Here is an 18,890-nt window from a genome sequence, read left to right on the forward strand (position 1 = left end):
GAGAAGCATGCCAAGCATACCCTTCCCTCACCAGGAATTGGGTATCACCCAAAGCTGGCGCAGCTAGGGAGGCTCAGAGGACAGCGTTCAGGCATTCCCCAATTCCTGTTATATGTGAACTGTGGACATGGTCTAGGACATACCCAACATGCCCTGTAGCTTCATTTTCCAGGTTCAGCTTTGGTATTGATCCACTGTGCTAGCCACTACACTAGCTTCCTGGCAGGTGAGTCACTGCTGAGTAGCAGGACAGAGAGAGGGATGAGTGCAGTGGTGGGGACGCTGCATTGGTTCTGCCGGTGAATTTGCACCGCACTGACCATCCTGCTGCCTTGTCCCTCCCAGTAAGCACAAAAGAAGCTGGCTCTGCCCCACCCAGAGAGGCACTTCTGTTAGTGGTAGGCAACCTGTCTTTCAGCAGCAGTTGAACACCACGACTGATCTTCTATTTGGAGCTTTTGTTGAACTTCCGAAGGAATCTTAGACACTCTGGGGTCGAGTCTGAAAACCCCTGCAATAACCGATGGTGTCATGAAATTGGCTAGACCAGAGTAGATGTAGTTTATGGTCGAGGCAATTTTATTCCTAAAGAAAACCTCATTTTACAAGGGTGTTTCTAAAGAGTAGTGGAATTCTTTTAGGCTACATAGTTTCTTTTTAAAAGAACACAGATATAGGCATACTAAAAATGCACAATAAGATTGTCTTATTGTTCTTAAAATTCGCTAAGCATTGAAGAAATTGTTGGAAAGGCATTTCTCATTGAGCATCCATGACAGTCAGTTCAAAACGTACATATGTCTTAATTTGTAGCAGTCTTGGTTACGCTACTAGGGGCTTGTTTGGGCTTTTCGGTGGTACAGCTTGAACAGCCACGAAACGCTGCAAAATCGATTTAATCTGAGACTCTGGAAGGACACACCGAGTAAGCATGTGTACCACGAGCAATGACAGCTCTACTGTAATGCTTCCAAGTTTCTGGAAAGCTCTCATGTTCAGAGACAGTTTGCCTCTGAAAACCCCCACACCCAGCTTCTTAAATTGGTCACACAAGGTATCCCACCCAGTCAAGGATCCTGTTGATAGAAGGATGGCATCTCCCTGCTTTGTCTGGGTATAACAATGTCACTGGGTGTCATTAAACAAAAATCATAGCCAGTCATGCTTACCTGTGTGATGACCTCATAGAATCAGAGTAGGAAAGGCCTAAGCTCAACATAAAAAAACCCCTAAGATCATGGCCACTGGTCCCATCACCTCCTGGCAAATAGAAGGAGAAGAAATGGAGGCAGTGAGAGATTTTACTTTCTTGGGCTCCATGATCACTGCAGATGGTGACAGCAATTAAAAGACACCTGCTCCTTGGGAGAAAAGTGATGAGAAACCTAGACAGCATCTTAAAAAGCAGACATCACCTTGCTGACAAAGGTCCGTATAGTTAAAGCTGTGGTTTTCCCAGTAGTGATGTATGGAGTGAGAACTGGACCATAAAGAAGGCTGGTCGCCAAAGAATTGATGCTTTTGAATTATGGTGCTGGAGGAGACTCTTGAGAGTCCCATGGACTGCAAGAAGATCAAACCTATCCATTCTTAAGGAAATCAGCCCTGAGTGCTCACTGAAGGTCAGATCCTGAAACTGAGGCTTCAATACTTTGGCCACCTCGTGAGAAGAGAAGACTTTTTGGAAAAGACCCTGATGTTGGGAAAGATGGGGGGCACAAGGAGAAGGGGACGACAGAGGGTGAGATGGTTGGACAGTGTTCTTGAAGCTACCAACATGAGTTTGACCAAACTGTGGGAGGCAGTGGAAGATAAGAGTGCCTGACGTGCTTTGGTCCATGAGGTCACAAAGAGTCGGACACGACTAAACAACTAAACAAAAAAAAATCTTAACAGCCTGCACAGAGCAGGAAAGTCAGGGCTAGAGCATGTCTGCCTAACCTGTGCTGAATGACTTCCAGCCACAGAGAGACCACCATCACCTCCCCTCTCCAGGCCACTGGTTCCCGTGTCAAACTCCTCAACACTCTCCTAATGTTCAACTGAAATCAAGTTAAGGCCATTAGGGCCACAGTCACACCAAACATTTAAAGAATTATGATACCTTTTTAGGTAGTCATGGCTTCTCCCCAAGAATCCTGGGAACTATAATTTGTTAAGGGTGCTGAGAGTTGTTAGGAGCCCCTATTCCCCTCACAGAGCTACAGTTTACAGAGTGGTTTAGTGATCCAGTCCTCTTCCCAGGAAACTCTGGGAACTGTGAGGCCAACAAACCTCAGCACCCTTAACAAACTATAGCTCCCAGAATTCTTTGGGGGAAGCCATGGCTGTTTTGAGCAGCATTGCAGTGCTTTAAATGTGTGGTGTGAATGTGGCCCCAGTCTAGTCCTGCTTGGTGGGGTTCCATTCTCTGTGACAGCTCCTGAAGGCAATTTGGAGATAGCTTGTACTTTAAACAAATAAGGAAGCAGAGGCAATGTGAAGAAGCGTTTTTCAGCGCTGCTTACCACCATTTGGTCGCATGGGGGTGCAGCAATTAGTTTTTTGTTCAGCCCTCATTTCAACCTTGATTGCAGAATGCCCTTTAGAGGTGCTCCTCTCTGGTCACTCTCACAGTGCACTCCTCCTGCTCACCGCAGGCGAAAGCCACCTTTAATTCCTGCTCCACTGGTGCGGGAAGCTTTCGCAGTTTGCAATTTAGGCACTGCATTTTTAATTGGCCAAGGACCGTGCCAGTTTTACAGATGACCCTCTCTCAGCAGTTTGCCATCTCGTAGGCAGCTGGCACTGGGCACTGCTGCCCTCTGCTGGTAATATAGCCAGGTACCCAGATGTGTTACTAGGGCATCTATATTGTACCAACTGCTGGGTGAAGACTTTGAGCCTAGGACCAGATTTCATTGCCAGGTCTTAGCTCTGGATTATGCAAAGTGGGGCATTTGCTCATTTGCATTGCTATCGTTTGCTAAAGGAGGACAGCCTGTCACTCCCTGCCAGCAGTTCCTCCCCCACCCACCCAGTGCTGCTCTTCCTGGGAAACTCAGATTTCCTTGAATGAAATAAAGAGGAATAAGTTTCTAGTCCTCATCACTCTGAATCAGCAGAGGAGGTCAGTGGACAGGCAGGGTACGGGGAGCTAAGCAAGGCTTTCGGTGAATCAGGAAATGGGACTTCAGTGCTTTGTGTAGCACCATGTCATTCCTTGTGCATATCAGAAGAAAATTAACTTACACAATTGTGGGGAAGAGAGGTGGGTCATGCCATGAAGGTTAAGGACCACAGTTCGGTGATGGAGCACCTGCTTTGCATGCTGAAGTTCCCAGGTTCTATACCCATCTAGGATCTCCAGGTATGGCTGGGAGAGACCCCTGCCTGAAACCCTGGAGAGTCACTGCCAGTCAGTGCAGACAATTCTGAGCTAAATGGATCAATGGTCTGACTCAGTATGAGCAACAGGGGATTATTCCTACCTGGTTCCTCTACAGCAGTGGTTTCCAACCTTTTTTTGGCCATGCCCCACCTATGACATATAATTCTTATTATGCAAAAAGTGAACTCCTATTCACATGGAGGAAGCCTAAAAGGCCATTAACTTGCTCTAAACAAGCTTCCAAATTGCCCCCCTGTGAGTCGTGTGCCCCACGTTGGGAACCATGGCTCTACAGCAAAGCCTGTTTCCTGCCTCCTTCCATTGCCTTTATTGTGAGCAAATCTTTACTCATGAGCAGGCTGTTTACTCACAAGAAGGCCTCCCTAAGAGACAAGAGACTGACTATGCCTCCACTGCAGGGAAACCAGCTGCTGGGAATGGGAAGTGCGAAAAGTGCTGCTGGTACTTTCCCCAAAGAATCTTGTCGACCATTGTGAGAACAGGATGCTGGACTAGATTGGCCTTTGGCCTGATCTAGCAGGCTCTCCATAAGTTCTTACGTTAGTGTAGCACACACTCCAGTGCTTCCCATTTATTAATAGATGACACTGGTATAATTACTGGAATGCTATTCAACAATAGTAGTTCAATTACACTCCTGCAAGTTGCAGCGGTGGTCACCAGCTTGGACGGCTTCAAATAGCTACTGCCCATGATGGAGATGTTTTCCATCCAAAGTCAGAGGCAGTAGGCTTCTGAATCTCAGCTGCCGGGAATCACAAGAGGGGAGAGTTGCCTCTGCACTCGGGGGCTTCTTGTGGGCTCCCCGTAGGCACTGGGAGGTTGTCCATTGGGAGAGCAAGATGCCGGAATCTTCTTTTTAGGTTCTCCCTGGCAAAAGGGCCACTTCCTCGCCTCTTGCTCTTCCACCTCTTGCATGCTGTGCAATTCACATGTATTGAACGAGTGCATCACATTTGCTTCTTCTGAACATTGCATAGATTCTTCCAAGTTGATTGGGGGCCCCGTATTCATAGTCTCCACCTTCAGTCTTTCCTCTTAGTGGAGTAGGGCGGTCAGTGGAGTTGGCAGGGGTGTTGGGAGGGCTAGTGTTCATAACCCGCCTCCCCCTCAGCAAGTTCCTTGAATGCCTGGGAGAATCATTTCTGCATAAGGCTTATGGTTGCTTCCAGATGACCTTTTTGTTGAGCATTCCTTCCTGGCTTGTTTGCCCACAAAGTTTGTCAGGGGGTTAGATGCCCTTGGATGTTTGTTGAGCATTCATTCTGATTTGTTTGCTGGCGGGGGCAGTTAGATGGCATTGCTATCCGATACTTTTCAGGGCATTTTCTATTTTCTAATCACACAAAAATTATGCATTTATTGTGCATGATCATTAAATCACGATTAGTTGAACAACCTGAGTTTGCAAGCAAGTGGCTGAATCTCACCCCCAAAACAGTGGTAGCTAGGAACGGGTGGATCTGTCAATTCTGGTTTCTCATTTATCCAGACATGTGCAGTTCTCCACATTTCCACATCAGTTTGATATTTGCTTTTTAAATGATGAAGCATCTTAGTGTAATTTTCTCCCTATATGCATATTTTTGTATGCAATTTAGCCTAATATGCACATTTTCCAAAAACAATTCCTCCTCGTATACTGCAATTGTGATATGTTATTTTCACTAATGTACGCATGTATATGTACATTTTGCCCTCATATATGTATTTTTGTACACATTACTTGGCTGGAGTACTGCACTGCTAAATTTGGGGAAGTATGGATTTAGGACGGCTGCGTTTTGATTCATGTGTTTTTTCAGAAGGTATGAATTATGTACGTTTGCCTTGAAACACAAATCAAAATGAATTCTACCTCCCACCCCGCACCATCCCTAATGGCAGTCTGGAAGTGCCCTTGGTCTTGAAATTCCACATCACCTTCTGTGACCTCTATTCAGATACTTAGTGAGAGCCTGCCTTTAGTTTTGTGCATCTCACTATGACAGGCTAGACCAGCTGTTCTGCGTGAACTTCTCTCATGAACCAGTAGGTTGCTGCCTTCCTGGCTGCTGCTGCTGCTGCTGCTTAAACCTTGCGTACCCTGCTCTTTTGTGTGTGCAGGGCAGGCGGGGACTTTGCAACAGGTTGCATCCTCTCGGCATGTGCCCTCCAGACAGGGTGGAGCAAAGACTGCCGGGAGCAGGTGAGCCGCGGTCTGAGCAAACGTCTGCTGAAATTGAGTGGGCACTAGAGTGATGACAAGGAAAGCCTTGCTGCACGGCGGTTGCCCGGCAACAGAAACGCCTGATGCCAGAGAAGTGGGAGAAGGAGGAGGGTGCCAGGGAGATGGATGGGTTTTTCTAATACAACCGCCAGAGCGTAAACTGTGTGGTTTGGGAAGGAAAAAGAGAGGCGCTGGTCTACATATCAATAAGAACTCTGGTACAGGAAGCCTGAGCTTGTCGGGCTCGGTGTGGGTTTCCCTGATGGGTTGAGCCGCAGGCTGTGAGGGGCTCCCTGATTGCCAGGCTTCTTTTATGGCGGCTTATTTTTGACAGTCACTGTTAATCATTATTGGGGCCGATAAACAGCAATACCACAATCAGAGCCAGGCCTGCCTTGGGCGGCAGATTTGGGGAGGCTGTGAGAGGCCACCAGAATGCCCATTATTTAGTTTATTTTACCCTGCAGTGGGTGTCAGGGGAAGGAAGCAGTTTGGGGTTTTCTGCCCCCAGGCTCCAAAATGCTACTAAGCAAAATTGCAAAGTGAGAGACTCTGTAGTGTTGTGGTTAGAGCGTCCTTCCCCACCACCCGATGCCCTCCAGATGGGGATGGGAGAGATCGTCAGGTTGCATTTAAAGTCATATCTACCTAATTTCCACTTTCTGGGGACCCCCCCCCAAAGAACAGCCATCCTTTGACATTTGCATTTCTCCAAATTTTGCGGTGCTCTTCTCCAGCCAAGTGATGTGTACAGAAAGGCATGTACTAGAATAAGGTATGCACAAGAATGCATATATTCTTGATGACAGCATACCCCCAAAAAAGCATTAGGGAAAACCACATTGAAAAATGTGTGCATTAGGAAAAAGCACACTAAAATGTTGATAAATTTTCATGAGGATTAAAAGAAAAACACAAGCAAACATTTATGGAGATGTGGGGAACTGAATTTAAGATTAGAAAGGGGATAAACTAAAGTGGAAAGATTCCCATTATTGTTGGACTGCGGCCCCATCCTCTCTGAGCATTGACTATTCTGGCTGGGGCTGATGGGAATTGCGAGTCCAGCAATATTGGGAGGCCAGCAGGTTGGGAAGGCTGGAGCAGCACCTTCAGGGACATGTAATAGGTGGGAAGGGGAGCTCATAGGAACATGTTATTTGGTGGTTGTGGGGAGGGGATAATTCAGAGCCACCTGAGTAGCCATTGCTGGAGACGGCTTCTAGTGTGACTTCATAGGGCAGTGGTCATGCTCTTAAAGCAGGAATGGAAAATCTGTGTCCTTCCAGATGTTTGCTGGACTACAACTCCCATAATTCCTTGACTTTGAGCATGCTGGTTGGGGCTTATGGGAATTGGTGTCCAGCAATGCCATTGAACTACAACTCCCATCATTCCTGGCTGTTGGGCATGCTTGGCTAGGGCTGATGGGAATTGCAGTGCAACAATATCTGGAGGCGTTGGGTTAGAGTCGCAGACTAGGGCTGAAGAGACTCAGCTTTCAAATCCCCATACAGACATGAAGCCCACAGGATAACTTTGGGCCTATGGATACATCGCAACTTACCTACCTCTCAGGGTTGTTGTGAAAATATAAAAAGGGGGAAAGGGGAAGAGAGAGTGTGGGCAGGATTGCAGCCCAAGTAAGACAGTGATGTATAGTGGCCAGCGTAGACTAGGGCTAGGAGGACCCAGATTCAAATCTCCTCTTTGCTGTGAAGTGCACTAACTAGGTGACTGCTTGAGCCGGTCATTACCTCTCAGCCTAACCTACCTCAAAGGGTTGTTGTGAAGCTGAAATAGAGGGAGGAGAACCATGCACACTCCTTGAGCTGCTCGGCAAGCATGTGGAATACTGATGTAATAAGCAATCCAAGCCATCTGACAGCTAGGGAGCAGGAGTAGGGTCAGCCCTTCGACAGAAGCAAAATTATTGCATTGATTTCCCACTCATCCTCCTATGAGCTTTGGGGCAAGTGAACGTTATCCCTCACTTTATCCCTGCCTTTCAATCAAATGATTCTCAAGGCAGTTTACAAGCAAATGGTTGCAATAATACAGATGGGAGGCCAGGATTCAAATTTCCACTCAGCCGAGAAGCTCACTGGATGACCTTAAACCAGTCACTGCCTCTCAGCCTAACCTACCTCACAAGATTATGGATCAAATGGGGAGGGGGAGAAGTATGTGTGCCACCTTCAGCTCCTTGAAGGAAAGGCGAGATGTTTTCATTGTCGTCATCCCTGGCTAACGGACGGGGCCAGAGTCCTTTAGTTCTGCAGTGACAGGGCAACAGGCAGAGGTTTCTGGTGGTGTTTGGGGATGGGGCGCCAGCTCCCTGTAGCTGCTCCTTCTCTGACTGCTGGTTGGCACCAGGGTGGGCTTCCCTTCCTGCCATGATGTTCCTCCTGGGGCGCTGGGGACGCAGCTTCTCAGTGGCCCTGGCCCCACAGCCATCGATTAAGGCTAGCATGTACGTCCCTTCTGCTTTCCAGTCCCCAGGGCTATGGGTTGTTGCAGCCACATATGTCTTTTCTGGCAAGGAGGTGGGGAAGTAAGCAACACCAGCTTGTGGGAGGAAATCTAGCTTTTCCTGATCTGTGTTGAAAGGCGCCTAGTGCCCCAAACCGGGGCTGGGGTCATGGCATCTTCAAAACCTCTGAGCCAGCACCAGGCCTGCTGGGCACAGATGCCTTTCCCACCTGTTGCCAGCTGAACCACAGTGTCCTTAATTAGCAAAAAAGAATGGTAGGAAGGTGGGCGGGGGTACTATACCGATCAACAAGAGTGCTTGGGGTGGGTGTAAGGGAGCTGCCCCAAAGCCACCGCAAAGGTAAGAGGGCCCACCCACATATGTGATTTATCTGTAGCCCTTTGCCAGGGGTGGCTGGTTCAGCAACCCCCTCGCTCACTCCCATTGCGCTTCCCTCTTTGCAGTTTGGGAGCAGCACATTCTGTCTTAATTAGCTGCTCATATTAATCTGGCAAATAAAAGCAGCCCCCGTGCTTTCAGGCTGCTAGATTAATTATTCCCCAAGTGCAGGACTGTCAAGGGGGGGGAGCAGAGAGAGAGAGATGGAGGGGGGAGGAAGTTGGGTTTGTGCAGAGGGGGGCAAAAAAGTCGAAGGCTTGATAGTGCACAACTCTGTGTTGGCTTGCCATGTGGCTGAATGAAGGAACGGGGGAGAAATCTGTTCCAGGTTACATTCCAAAGTGAATCTGTCTTAATTTTCACTTTCCAAAGCAACGGGTGAACCGAAACACAGCTATCCTTGGAAATTCACACCTCTCTGGATTTTGCAATGCAGTTCCCCAACCAAAAAACTGTGTACATTGGAGGAAAGAGTATATAAAAATGTGTGTGTGTATCAGTGAAAATAAGCCACTCAGATGTATCATACTACAGGAAATTGGTTGCAGAAATGTGCCTAGGAGGAGAAACACACACTAAAATGCTGGTGAATTTTGTGATAATTTTTTTTTTAAATTGCAAACTGATGTGGAAATGTGGCAAACATAACTTAAGGTTGGAAAAATGAGAAAAGGAAAGGAACAGATAGTGACAGGTCTGTCCATCCTTAGTGAGTGTACAGGTAACTACTGCGAAGTTTTTCCATCTTATAGAACAGGGCTGTGGAACTCCAAGTCACTAGGCTGGTTGTGGCCCATGGCACATTTCTGTCTGACCCATGCTCTCACCACCTCAGCCATAATCTGCTACATTTCCATGCTGGGAAGGGAGGAAGAGAATCCTTAGGGGGTCAGCAGGTGAGCAGCCATGGGTCAAATCTGGCCTAAAAAGGCAGGCATGGGGAACATTTTTCAACTTGAGGGCAGCATTATCTTCAAGGAAAACCTTCTGAGGGCCACATGCAAGGAGTGGACAGGGCCAGGGGAGAAAGTGGGTTGAATAATGGATATGAATGTTATGTGTATAAACAACAACCGCAACAATATAATCTACGAGCGGGAGTGCCTGGCTCTGCCTAGGAATTTGTAGAAACTACAAAAAATTGTAATTTCTAAAGGGATAGTACAATTTGGGAGTTTGGATCCATCACGTTGAAAGCTGGGCAAAGTCACACCAAAGTGTGTCACAAGTAAAAATAATGTTTTCTTTCCTATTTTTTGTACGGCTTGTGCTTCTGATCTATTTTTGCACAGCAGTTTTCTTCAAGTTCTGCTGCTTGGGGGAAGCAGGAGGAGGAGGTATTCAGCTCAGAGATTCCACACAAACGTTGCATCATATACACTTTCCAGCATACATCTGCAACAATACGGGCTAGAAACTTTAAATTATTTTCTTTCTTTGTAGAAAGGAAAGGAAAGAATGACCACTGCGATTCCCAGGGAGCTGAGCATCACAACCACTTCTGTGCTTGCCTTGAACTGCTGTATACAGAACTATTTTTACCTGGGTCTAGCCATTCATCTGGTCCTCACTCCTCCCTGTAGGCTCCAGTCTCCTTCCCTCCCTTCCCTGTATCGTCAGCCCCATCTCTTCCTATCTATTTAATCTGTCTATCTGTGTAGCCTCCCTTCCCAAGAGCCTACCACACGGCCTTCTGCTGTTCTGCCTGTCCAATCCCATTTACTCTCCCCGTATTTCTGCAAATCTCCTTTCAGTTTGTCCCAGGTGGTTTCCTTGATCTGGGCAGACACGGAGCAGGCCAGCTCACACATGGCTGCTGTACCTTGGCATAAACCCACGGGCAGTTCCTGACTCACACACGCACATGTGCCCCTGCTTATAAATATACCCTTCGACATGTGGACTCTGGCAAGTTTGTACACACACAGTGCTCTGCTTGCTCGTATAGAGCTTCTCAAGGTTTTGTGCTCTTTCTTAAACAAGCCTTGATTTATCGAAAGCCCTGATCAAGTCTGAAATTGTAGAATCCAGTCCAGCATCCTCTTCTCCCAGTGGCCAACCTTTAGACCTATGCACAGCACCAATTCTCCCTGCTTGTGACTCTCAACAACTGGAATTCAGACACCCACTGGCTCTAATACGGAGGTAGTATATACGCATCATGGCTAGTAGTCATTGATAGCCATATCTGCCATGAATTGGTCTAACCCCTTTGAAACCATCCAAGTTGGTAGCATACTGCCTCTGTTACTGCAGGAGAGTAGGTGGTCTTCTGGAAGGCCACGCAAAATTATGGACCTTCCTCGTTCTGGCAAGTAAACGAGGTTATAATAAGTATTTCAGGTTTGACTACAGACAACGATTGATTTATTGATGCATGACCATGCACCCGGGCATCACAGTGACCTGGAAGGGGCTGCGAAAAGGGGCAGGATAGGGCAGGGTTGGGTGGAAGAGGGCAGAGTGGGCTTGTGTGCATTCTGCTGTTGCACACGCTGACCCAGAACGTGCCCCCCGTGCAAATTGGGGGTTGCCTTTGTGACATTGTAGCATAGAGCAACCTTTGCCAATCTGATGCTCCCCCCCCCCATGTTTTGGACCATTGCTCTCATCAGTCCTAGCCAGTGCTGAGGGTAGATACCTTCCTGTTCTTCAGTGGGGTTCCAACTTCACGCTAGCAGTTTAAACGGCAACATTTTTTTTTTGCAAGATTTCTAATGAAAAGCTGAAGATTGCATTTCAGCTGACTAATTTTTTATATTTTTTATGTGGTTAAAGCTCAAATATAAACATATGCAGTCGGAAGACAGCAGCACTGAATTCAATATGATTTACTCCTTGGAGCCTATAACCTTAATGAATTGGGTATTGTGTTATGTAATGCTGCTCTTTGATTTAGGAATTTATTATTGCATTTATATCCCACTTTTCCTGTATGCAGCTCAGTATGACCCCGGGGCTCCCTTCCAGCTCTATGATTCTATGTGGCATACATGGGGTTGCATCCAACTAGTTTTTACTCAGAGAAGACCCACTAAAATTGATGGACCTAAGTACTACGTAGCCATTAATGTGAATGGGTTGTGGTCTGAGATTCCCAGCTCTTCCTTGTCCCCAGTTCTAGTCACATTCTGGGCTTCCCTAAGTCACAGGGATTCCAGGTCATCCTTGGAGGAGGAATCCTCTAGCTGAGACATAACACGGGGTAGTTACCAGCAACAGCAGCCTGGCAGCTGCCTGGTGATTCCTCTTATTGGCGCCAGCCCTCGTGATATGTTGGGGTGGGAGGTGGGAAACGGCCTTCAGGAGAGAAATTATTTATTCTTTTTCATGTGACGCTCACCTAAACCGAACACAGCAAAAATTAATCCCTTTCAGAAGGTGCTCTTCCGCCCCTCGAAAAGCGACAAGCTTTTTTCCGGGCCGCTGTCCACCTGGATGCGGTCTAGCTGGGGAAAGACTGACAACCTCAATTAGCTTCACAACTCGGGAGCCAGTGGATTAAGTGTTTGCTGGGTTGATTGACAGGAGCTGGTGGAAGCGCAGGCGTCCGTGGAGAGATGGGCTGTCTGGATGCCTGACGGAGGGGTCAGATGCTGACCCAGGGAGAGGCAGCGCGGGTGGGCCTCACAAAGTGGTGTGTGTGTGTGTAATATGGTTGTTGAGGCCACTTGTGTGGCACTCGCAGCTCGACTGAGAGACTGACATCTCAGTTAGCAGAACTAAAATAGGGGTTTCTTCCCACCCCAAGCTGCAGCCTCACCATATTTTAATTTTGGGGGTGCAGTAAATACAAAATCAGTTAACCCCACACAGGCAGAAAGGGGATCACCCTAAGGTGACCTGTTTATCCTGATTATTCATTCTGATTTGCTTGCACAAGGTTTTCACTGAGGTTAGGTTATCCAGTGGTACCTCTGGTTAAGAACTTAATTTGTTCCGGAGGTCTGTTCTTAACCTGAAACCGTTCTTAACTTGAGATACCACTTTAGCTAATGGGGCCTCCTGCTGCTGCCGCTGCACAATTTCTGTTCTCATCCTGAAGCAAAGTTCTTAACCCGAGGTACTACTTCCAGGTTAGCGGAGTCTGTAACCCAAAACGTTTGTAACCCGAGGTACCACTGTATTTGGTCTTTGCTGAGCATTTGTTCTGATTCGCTTGCAAGGAGGATATATAAAACAATGAGCACCCATCTTGATTTGATTCACAGGGTGTTTACATGTCTTCCCATTAAACATTCATCCATCCCTCACTTTTCGGTGTATTTCCTAGTCACTTTCTAAACTGTAAGAAGTCCAGTTCTTTTTAAAGGGGATTTTAAAAGGGGGTAGGGAGACAATGGGCCAGTATTCACGTTGACCCATGAGGCCATTTTCCCCAAACCACATCCACCTGTCCATTGGCTGACATCACTAGCAGCAGCATCTGAAGGACAAGAGGCCAAGCTTACATCCTGCATTAGGTGTACCCAGTGCTTTTTTTCTGGGTGGGACGCAGGGTACACATACCCCTAAACATTTTGTGAATCTTTGTACTTTTGTCCATTTACTGTATTTATTTTCCCCGATTTGAACTATAAAATGGTGATTTTCTTGAGTCAAAATGAGAGTACCCCTAAACATTATTTTTTTAGAATAAAAAGCACTGGCTGCTGCACCTCTTCCCAGCAGCAGAGGTTAAATAATCCTCCTCAATTCAAAAAGATTCATTCCAACTCCTCCCTGATTCAATAAAAGGGTTTCATTGGAATCCCTTGTTTGAACAACATGGGGGGGGAGCTTTTGTTTTAGCAGTGTTTTGCAAGGTGGTTTGAAGTCCTGACTTCAGTGCAGCTTGTAGGTGACTGACAGGCAGCCACATAGCATGGGCTCTTGACAATGGTTCCTCTGGTTTTCAGACAGAGAATCTTTCCCAGCCCTACCTGGAGATGCCATACCTTCTGTATGCAGCATTGGAGCCCTTTGCCTTGCTTCAGTCACTGCTAAATCACAGTCAACGGGATTAAGCAGGGCCGTCCAATAGCTCTCTGCTAAGCTGTGGGCATAGGCAAGTGCCCAACCACGATGACCACTGACGCCAGCCCCAAATGTGCACATTCGTCACTTCTTGTCGTGTTTTTCATCCTTCAAAGTGCAGCAGCCAGGAATGGGAACTGGCTCCCATCAAAAAGCATTTCCTTTCAAGGGCCCTGCAGGGGCAGGCAGACGTTCTCTTCTTGTGAGCTGGATCCGTGGCAGGTCACAGCTTTTTTTAAGGCACCGCTTGGATGTTGCATGCACCAAGTGAGGGGCACAAGCATGTAAATTTCCTCAGCAAATGGAATGCAACTTTTATGCCCCAGTGGAATCAATGTGCCGTTTGCATACAGTGGTACCTTGGACTAAGTACTTAATTTGTTCTGGAGGTCTGTTCTTAACCTGAAACTGTTCTTAACCTGAAGCACCACTTTAGCTAATGGGGCCTCCTGCTGCCACAGCACCATTCCTGTTCTCATCCTGAAGCAAAGTTCTTAACCCGAGGTAATATTTCTGGGTTATTGGAGTCTGTAACCTGAAGCGTATGTAACCTGAAGAATATGTAACCCGAGGTACCACTGTATTGATTTTATTGTTGCCGTTTTCATCCCCCCCCCCGTGCCCTCCCCACCCTTAGTTAATAAGCTGTTTTGAGCACACGTTGGAAAATGCAGTGTGTATGTTTTAAAAGCAAATGAAATGAAACAAAATCTGGTCATGCTCTCTTGTCCAGTTGTTTTCAGACTTCTTTTAAATTGAAAATTCCTATCTTTAATTCATCCTTTCCCCATCAGCTTGTCTTCTGGAAATGCCAGTGATTGAACCTGGGATCTGCTGCATGGAAGGCAGATGCAAAACCATTGAGCTATGGTTCTGAGCAGACTTTCGAATAACTACATGCAGAAATGATATAGAATTAGGCTAGTATAGTACTTGGTTTCAAGGATGCTCACCATCCTATCTGCTTTCCTCTGGATGAGATGCAGTTTGTCAATGTGTCGCCCTGAACTACATCCAGTACTCCAGAGGATGCTGGGACATTTTCTATGGGATACTCTCAGGCTGGAGAAAGTCTAATATGATTTCAAAGTGCCATTGCTGCTCAGAGAGAATGTTTTCGTGCCCTTCTTGCTTTTGGTCAAACAGGTTATGTAGGTCCTGAATTCTTAATAATAATCTTGCACAACGTGTTTGAGCAGAAGCGAGGAAAGCTTTCAAACCACTCTGAAGAATTTGTTTCTTTTCATGAACTGAAGCTACACCCTGGGACACGCACATTCCGCCCCCCCCCCCCATCAACTGCAAATTCCAAGAGAAGATTGGTGGTGGGTGGAAAAGCCATTCAGCCCCATCCCCAGTGTAAGCTGGTGAAACGTGCTTGCAACACCCCAATTCTCATACAAAAGATTGCTTCCCTCCCTCCCCACACTATGACGCATTGCCAGCAATTCTACTCCAGCTGCGGTCTTCGTTTACTCTACCGCAGCCTGTCCTCCTCTGATGTAAAAGTCAAGTTATTTTTAAAATATTTTTGTTAAGGATATATTTGCAAAAAAATAAACAAACAAAAAAACCGGTGTGATGCATGCAAGCACTGCTCCCAACACCCCTATCTGGCATGTTCCACCCCAAGTTTCCTGTTCTAACCAAATGCAATTGAGATGTGGGGAAGGGCTGTAGCTGGGTTGTAGAACTTCTGAGAGGCTTACTTACTGCTGCTTCTGCTTTGCATGCAGAAGGTCCCAGGTTCAATCCCGAGCATCTCCAGGTAGGGTTGGGAGAAACCCCTGTCTGAAATCCTGAAGAGCTTCTGCCAAGAGTGTAGGCAAAACCCAATGTTCTGCTTTCTGTGTTCCTAGAAGCCTCTCCGGAGTTGGGAATGCTGTAATATTATGTTGGGAACTGTCCTGACATTTGCAGGTATAGGGCAGCATACTGAATGAATGAATGAATATTAAGAGTTTCAAGTCATGCAGAGACTTCTATGCGCTTTCATCCAAACGTGCTCCAAAGACCTCTTCAGACCTTTGTGCTCAACCAAGAACAGCCAGGTCCACACATGTAGAACAGGGACATTTGGGGGGTGGGGCGCGCACAACCCCTTTTGCTCCCTATACACTTCCCACCCACAAATGTTGCTTGGACGCACTCAAACAGGGCTGCCATTTCCCCACAATGGGTTTTCCAGAGTTCTAAATCACACCTCATCAGTTGCAGCACTGGCAACTTAGCGTTCATGCGTGAGCTGTGTGCATATCTGCGCTAGAGGCAAGGTGCACTACCCACCTTGCCCAGCTGAGAGATTTGATTTCTAAAGACCCTGGGGAGGGAGCTGAATCTTGAAGAATAACCATACCAGCAGCTCAGTCGCGAGAAAAAATTTAACAAGAGTATTCCCAGAAGCCCTGAGCGGTGATTCACCAGGGACAGGTTCCAGAAAACAGGGATCACCTCTCATAAAGAGGAGTGCAGTCAGAGTACACGTGAGCTGTCTTTTCTAAGAAGGCTTTTCAGCCCTCCTGGTGGTCTCCTTGGGGAGTCTTCTGATCAGCTCCCAAGGAGCCCATAGCTGAGTAGTTGAGAACGTGTTTTGCCTTCAGAAGGTGCCAGGTTCCAGCTGTCTCCAGCTAGGAGAAAGGAACAGGAAGCAGGTGACCCTGAGGAGATGCTGCCAGTCTGTGTTGTAGGCAGCTCTGGGTTAGATGTGCAGCCAATCAAATCTGGTATATGTGTCAAGAAAAGGCTAATTCTGAAAGACCTGATAAGCAATTTTCCTTGGCATTCTCTTGATGTGCTTCTTTCCTAGCTATTTTGAGACCCCCTCTCTCCATATGAGATGTAGCCCGTTGGCTGTTTACACACACACACTGCGCTGTGGGGAGACTGACCTGAAGTTTCCATGCGTGCCCCTCCCAACCCGCATTACACACCTCACTTCTCCCAGCTCCAACCACAGCGGCGTGGATCTCCTGGCTAGGCTCCCTGGGAACAGGGGCTTATTCTGTACTGGGTGTTTCCGAGGTGACAGCAATCGTATGCGATGCTCCCGTTGCCAAGGTAACTTCTCGGTAACAGGTGCTAAACCTTCAGCAAACTGCTAGGGCATGAATGAAGTCTGGAACGGCATTTATTTCCAGCTGTAACTGGGGACAGGGGTGTGAGGGGGAAAACAGTGAGGAGATTTTGTCTACAAGCTGATTTGAAGCATAAACACGGCTTATCCTACAGGTTGCCCCCAGTAGCGAAAGCCCAGGGAAATACAGGGCTGTATCTAATGCTAGTTCTACTCAGAGGACACCCATTGAAATTAATGGGCATGACTTACTCTGAGAAGGAGAAGCATTGGATACAGCCCATCAGTAGTGTCCAACTTCAACATAGGCTTATGCAAGCAGATCCCTTTCAACCCAGGGGTCTCCCAGTGAATCAGGTTTAGAGTATAAAAGTAAGCAGGGATGTAGGATGTGGAACTCACTTCCACAAGATGTGCTGCTACCTTTTATTTATTTGGCAGATTAGTATATCCACGATGTGGTGACAGGTGCTAACCTGTGTTGGTTTCTTTGCTTGTTTACTTCTTTATTTTGTGTATTTGTATAGCACCCTTTGGCCAATTGGCTCAAAGTCCTGAGGACAGCATGATAGACAATGAAGGGGGTTGCTGCTGGACAGAAGCTCCAGCTCCTGGGGGCGGCTGAGCACTTTTGGGCCCCCTGAATATTTTTGGGGTAGGATCAGTATAGCCAGGTGCCTGTGGGGAGCTCACAACAGTCACATGTGATTCTCAGTTATTCAGAGGCACATGCAACCTCTGACAGTGGAGGTAGAACACAGCCATTGCGGATAAGAAGAAGAAGAGTTTGGATTTGATATCCCGCTTTATCACTACCCTAAGGAGTCTCAAAGCAGCTAACAATCTCCTTTCCCTTCCTCCCCCACAACAAACACCCTGTGAGGTGAGTGAGGCTGAGAGACTTCAGAGAAGTGTGACTAGCCCAAGGTCACCCAGCAGCTGCATGTAGAGGAGCGGGGAATCAAACCCGGTTCACCAGATTACGAGTCTACCGCTCTGAACCACTACACCACATTGGCATTGACAGCCTTACCCTCCAAGAAAACAATAAAAACAATATGAAGTCAGAATAAAAAACAAACACGAAAAGGGCAATCAATAAGACCAACATTAAAAGCAGGTGGTTAAAACAATGAATTAAACTTAGAATGATTTTCAAAATGGATTGAAGAGATTCAGGGAGGGAGAGACCGTCAGCTGCAAACCTCCCATTACGAGGTGGTCAGAATGCTGGGGGGGTGGGGCAGCCAGCAAGGGGAGGGATTTTGCCTTCATGCCCTGTTGGGAATTGAATAGAAATTTGGTTTGGTAACTTGCACTTTCTGGAGCAGTAAATGAACTGAAATGCAGCCATCCTTTGAAACCCAGACTTCTACAAATCTTGCAGTGCAGTTCTCTAGCCAATTAAAATGGACAAGAATGCATAAAGTGCACATTAAAATGCATATATTAAGCAAAATAAAGGAAAAAATGCATTGTAGATGGGGAAATTGATTTGGGAAATGTACCTATTAAGATAATTCTGCACTAAGATGCTTAATTTACACAAGGGCTTTCTGGAAAAAAATGCAAGCTTATGTGGAAATGTGGAAAACCGAACTTCAGACTGAAAAAATAAGAAACTGAGAAAAAGTGAAATTCAAGGTTCACTTATCCCTTTCCTCTAAGCCAGGGGTAGGCAACCTAAGGCCCGTGGGCTAGATGCAGCCCAATCACCTTCTTAATCCGGCCCACGGATGTTCTGGGAATTGGTGTGGTTTTTACATGAGTAGAATGTGTCCTTTTATTTAAAATGCATCTTTGGGTTATTTGTGGGGCATAGGAATTCATTCATTCATTTATTTTTCAAAATATAGTTCGGCCCACCACATGGTCTGAGGCACGGTGGACTGGCCCACAGCTGAAAAAGGTTGCTGACCCCTGCTCTAAGCATTTCTCACCAGAGTGTCCACAACTATGGTCCTGATGTCAATAGCTGTCATATTGCCCACCTGTCAAAGATGGCCCAGAGGAGTGGGGGAGATAAAGACCAGGCCTGTGAGGCCAAAAGGTTCCCGCCCCCTGGTCTATCTGTATATAAAGCCATCAGCAGGTATGGCCTTTTACCAAGCGCAGAAGGACAGGTCTCTGCCCCAAGTGACTTTGCAGTCAGAAACTCGACACAGAGAAGATTACAGAGTGAAATGCGGTTGCGCAAATAGCTCAGCTGGTAGAGCATGAGACTCTTGAGCTCAGGGTCGTGGGGTTGATCCCCACATTGAGGAAAATATTTCTGTATTTCAGGGGGTTGGACTAGATCACCCTTGTGGTCCCTTCCAACTCTATGACC

At 46.9% G+C, this 18,890-nt stretch overlaps 1 protein-coding gene across 5 annotated transcripts in view; it reads left to right on the forward strand.

Moving 5' to 3' along the window:
- The window catches only part of MACROD1 (mono-ADP ribosylhydrolase 1), a 309,233-nt gene that overhangs the window by 209,576 nt on the left and 80,767 nt on the right, over positions 1 to 18,890 (forward strand). The gene's annotated exons all lie outside the window — the stretch shown is intronic.

This window comes from Podarcis liolepis, assembly GCF_965112155.1.
Source record: "Podarcis liolepis genome assembly, chromosome: 15".
Taxonomy (NCBI): Eukaryota; Metazoa; Chordata; class Lepidosauria; order Squamata; family Lacertidae; genus Podarcis; species Podarcis liolepis.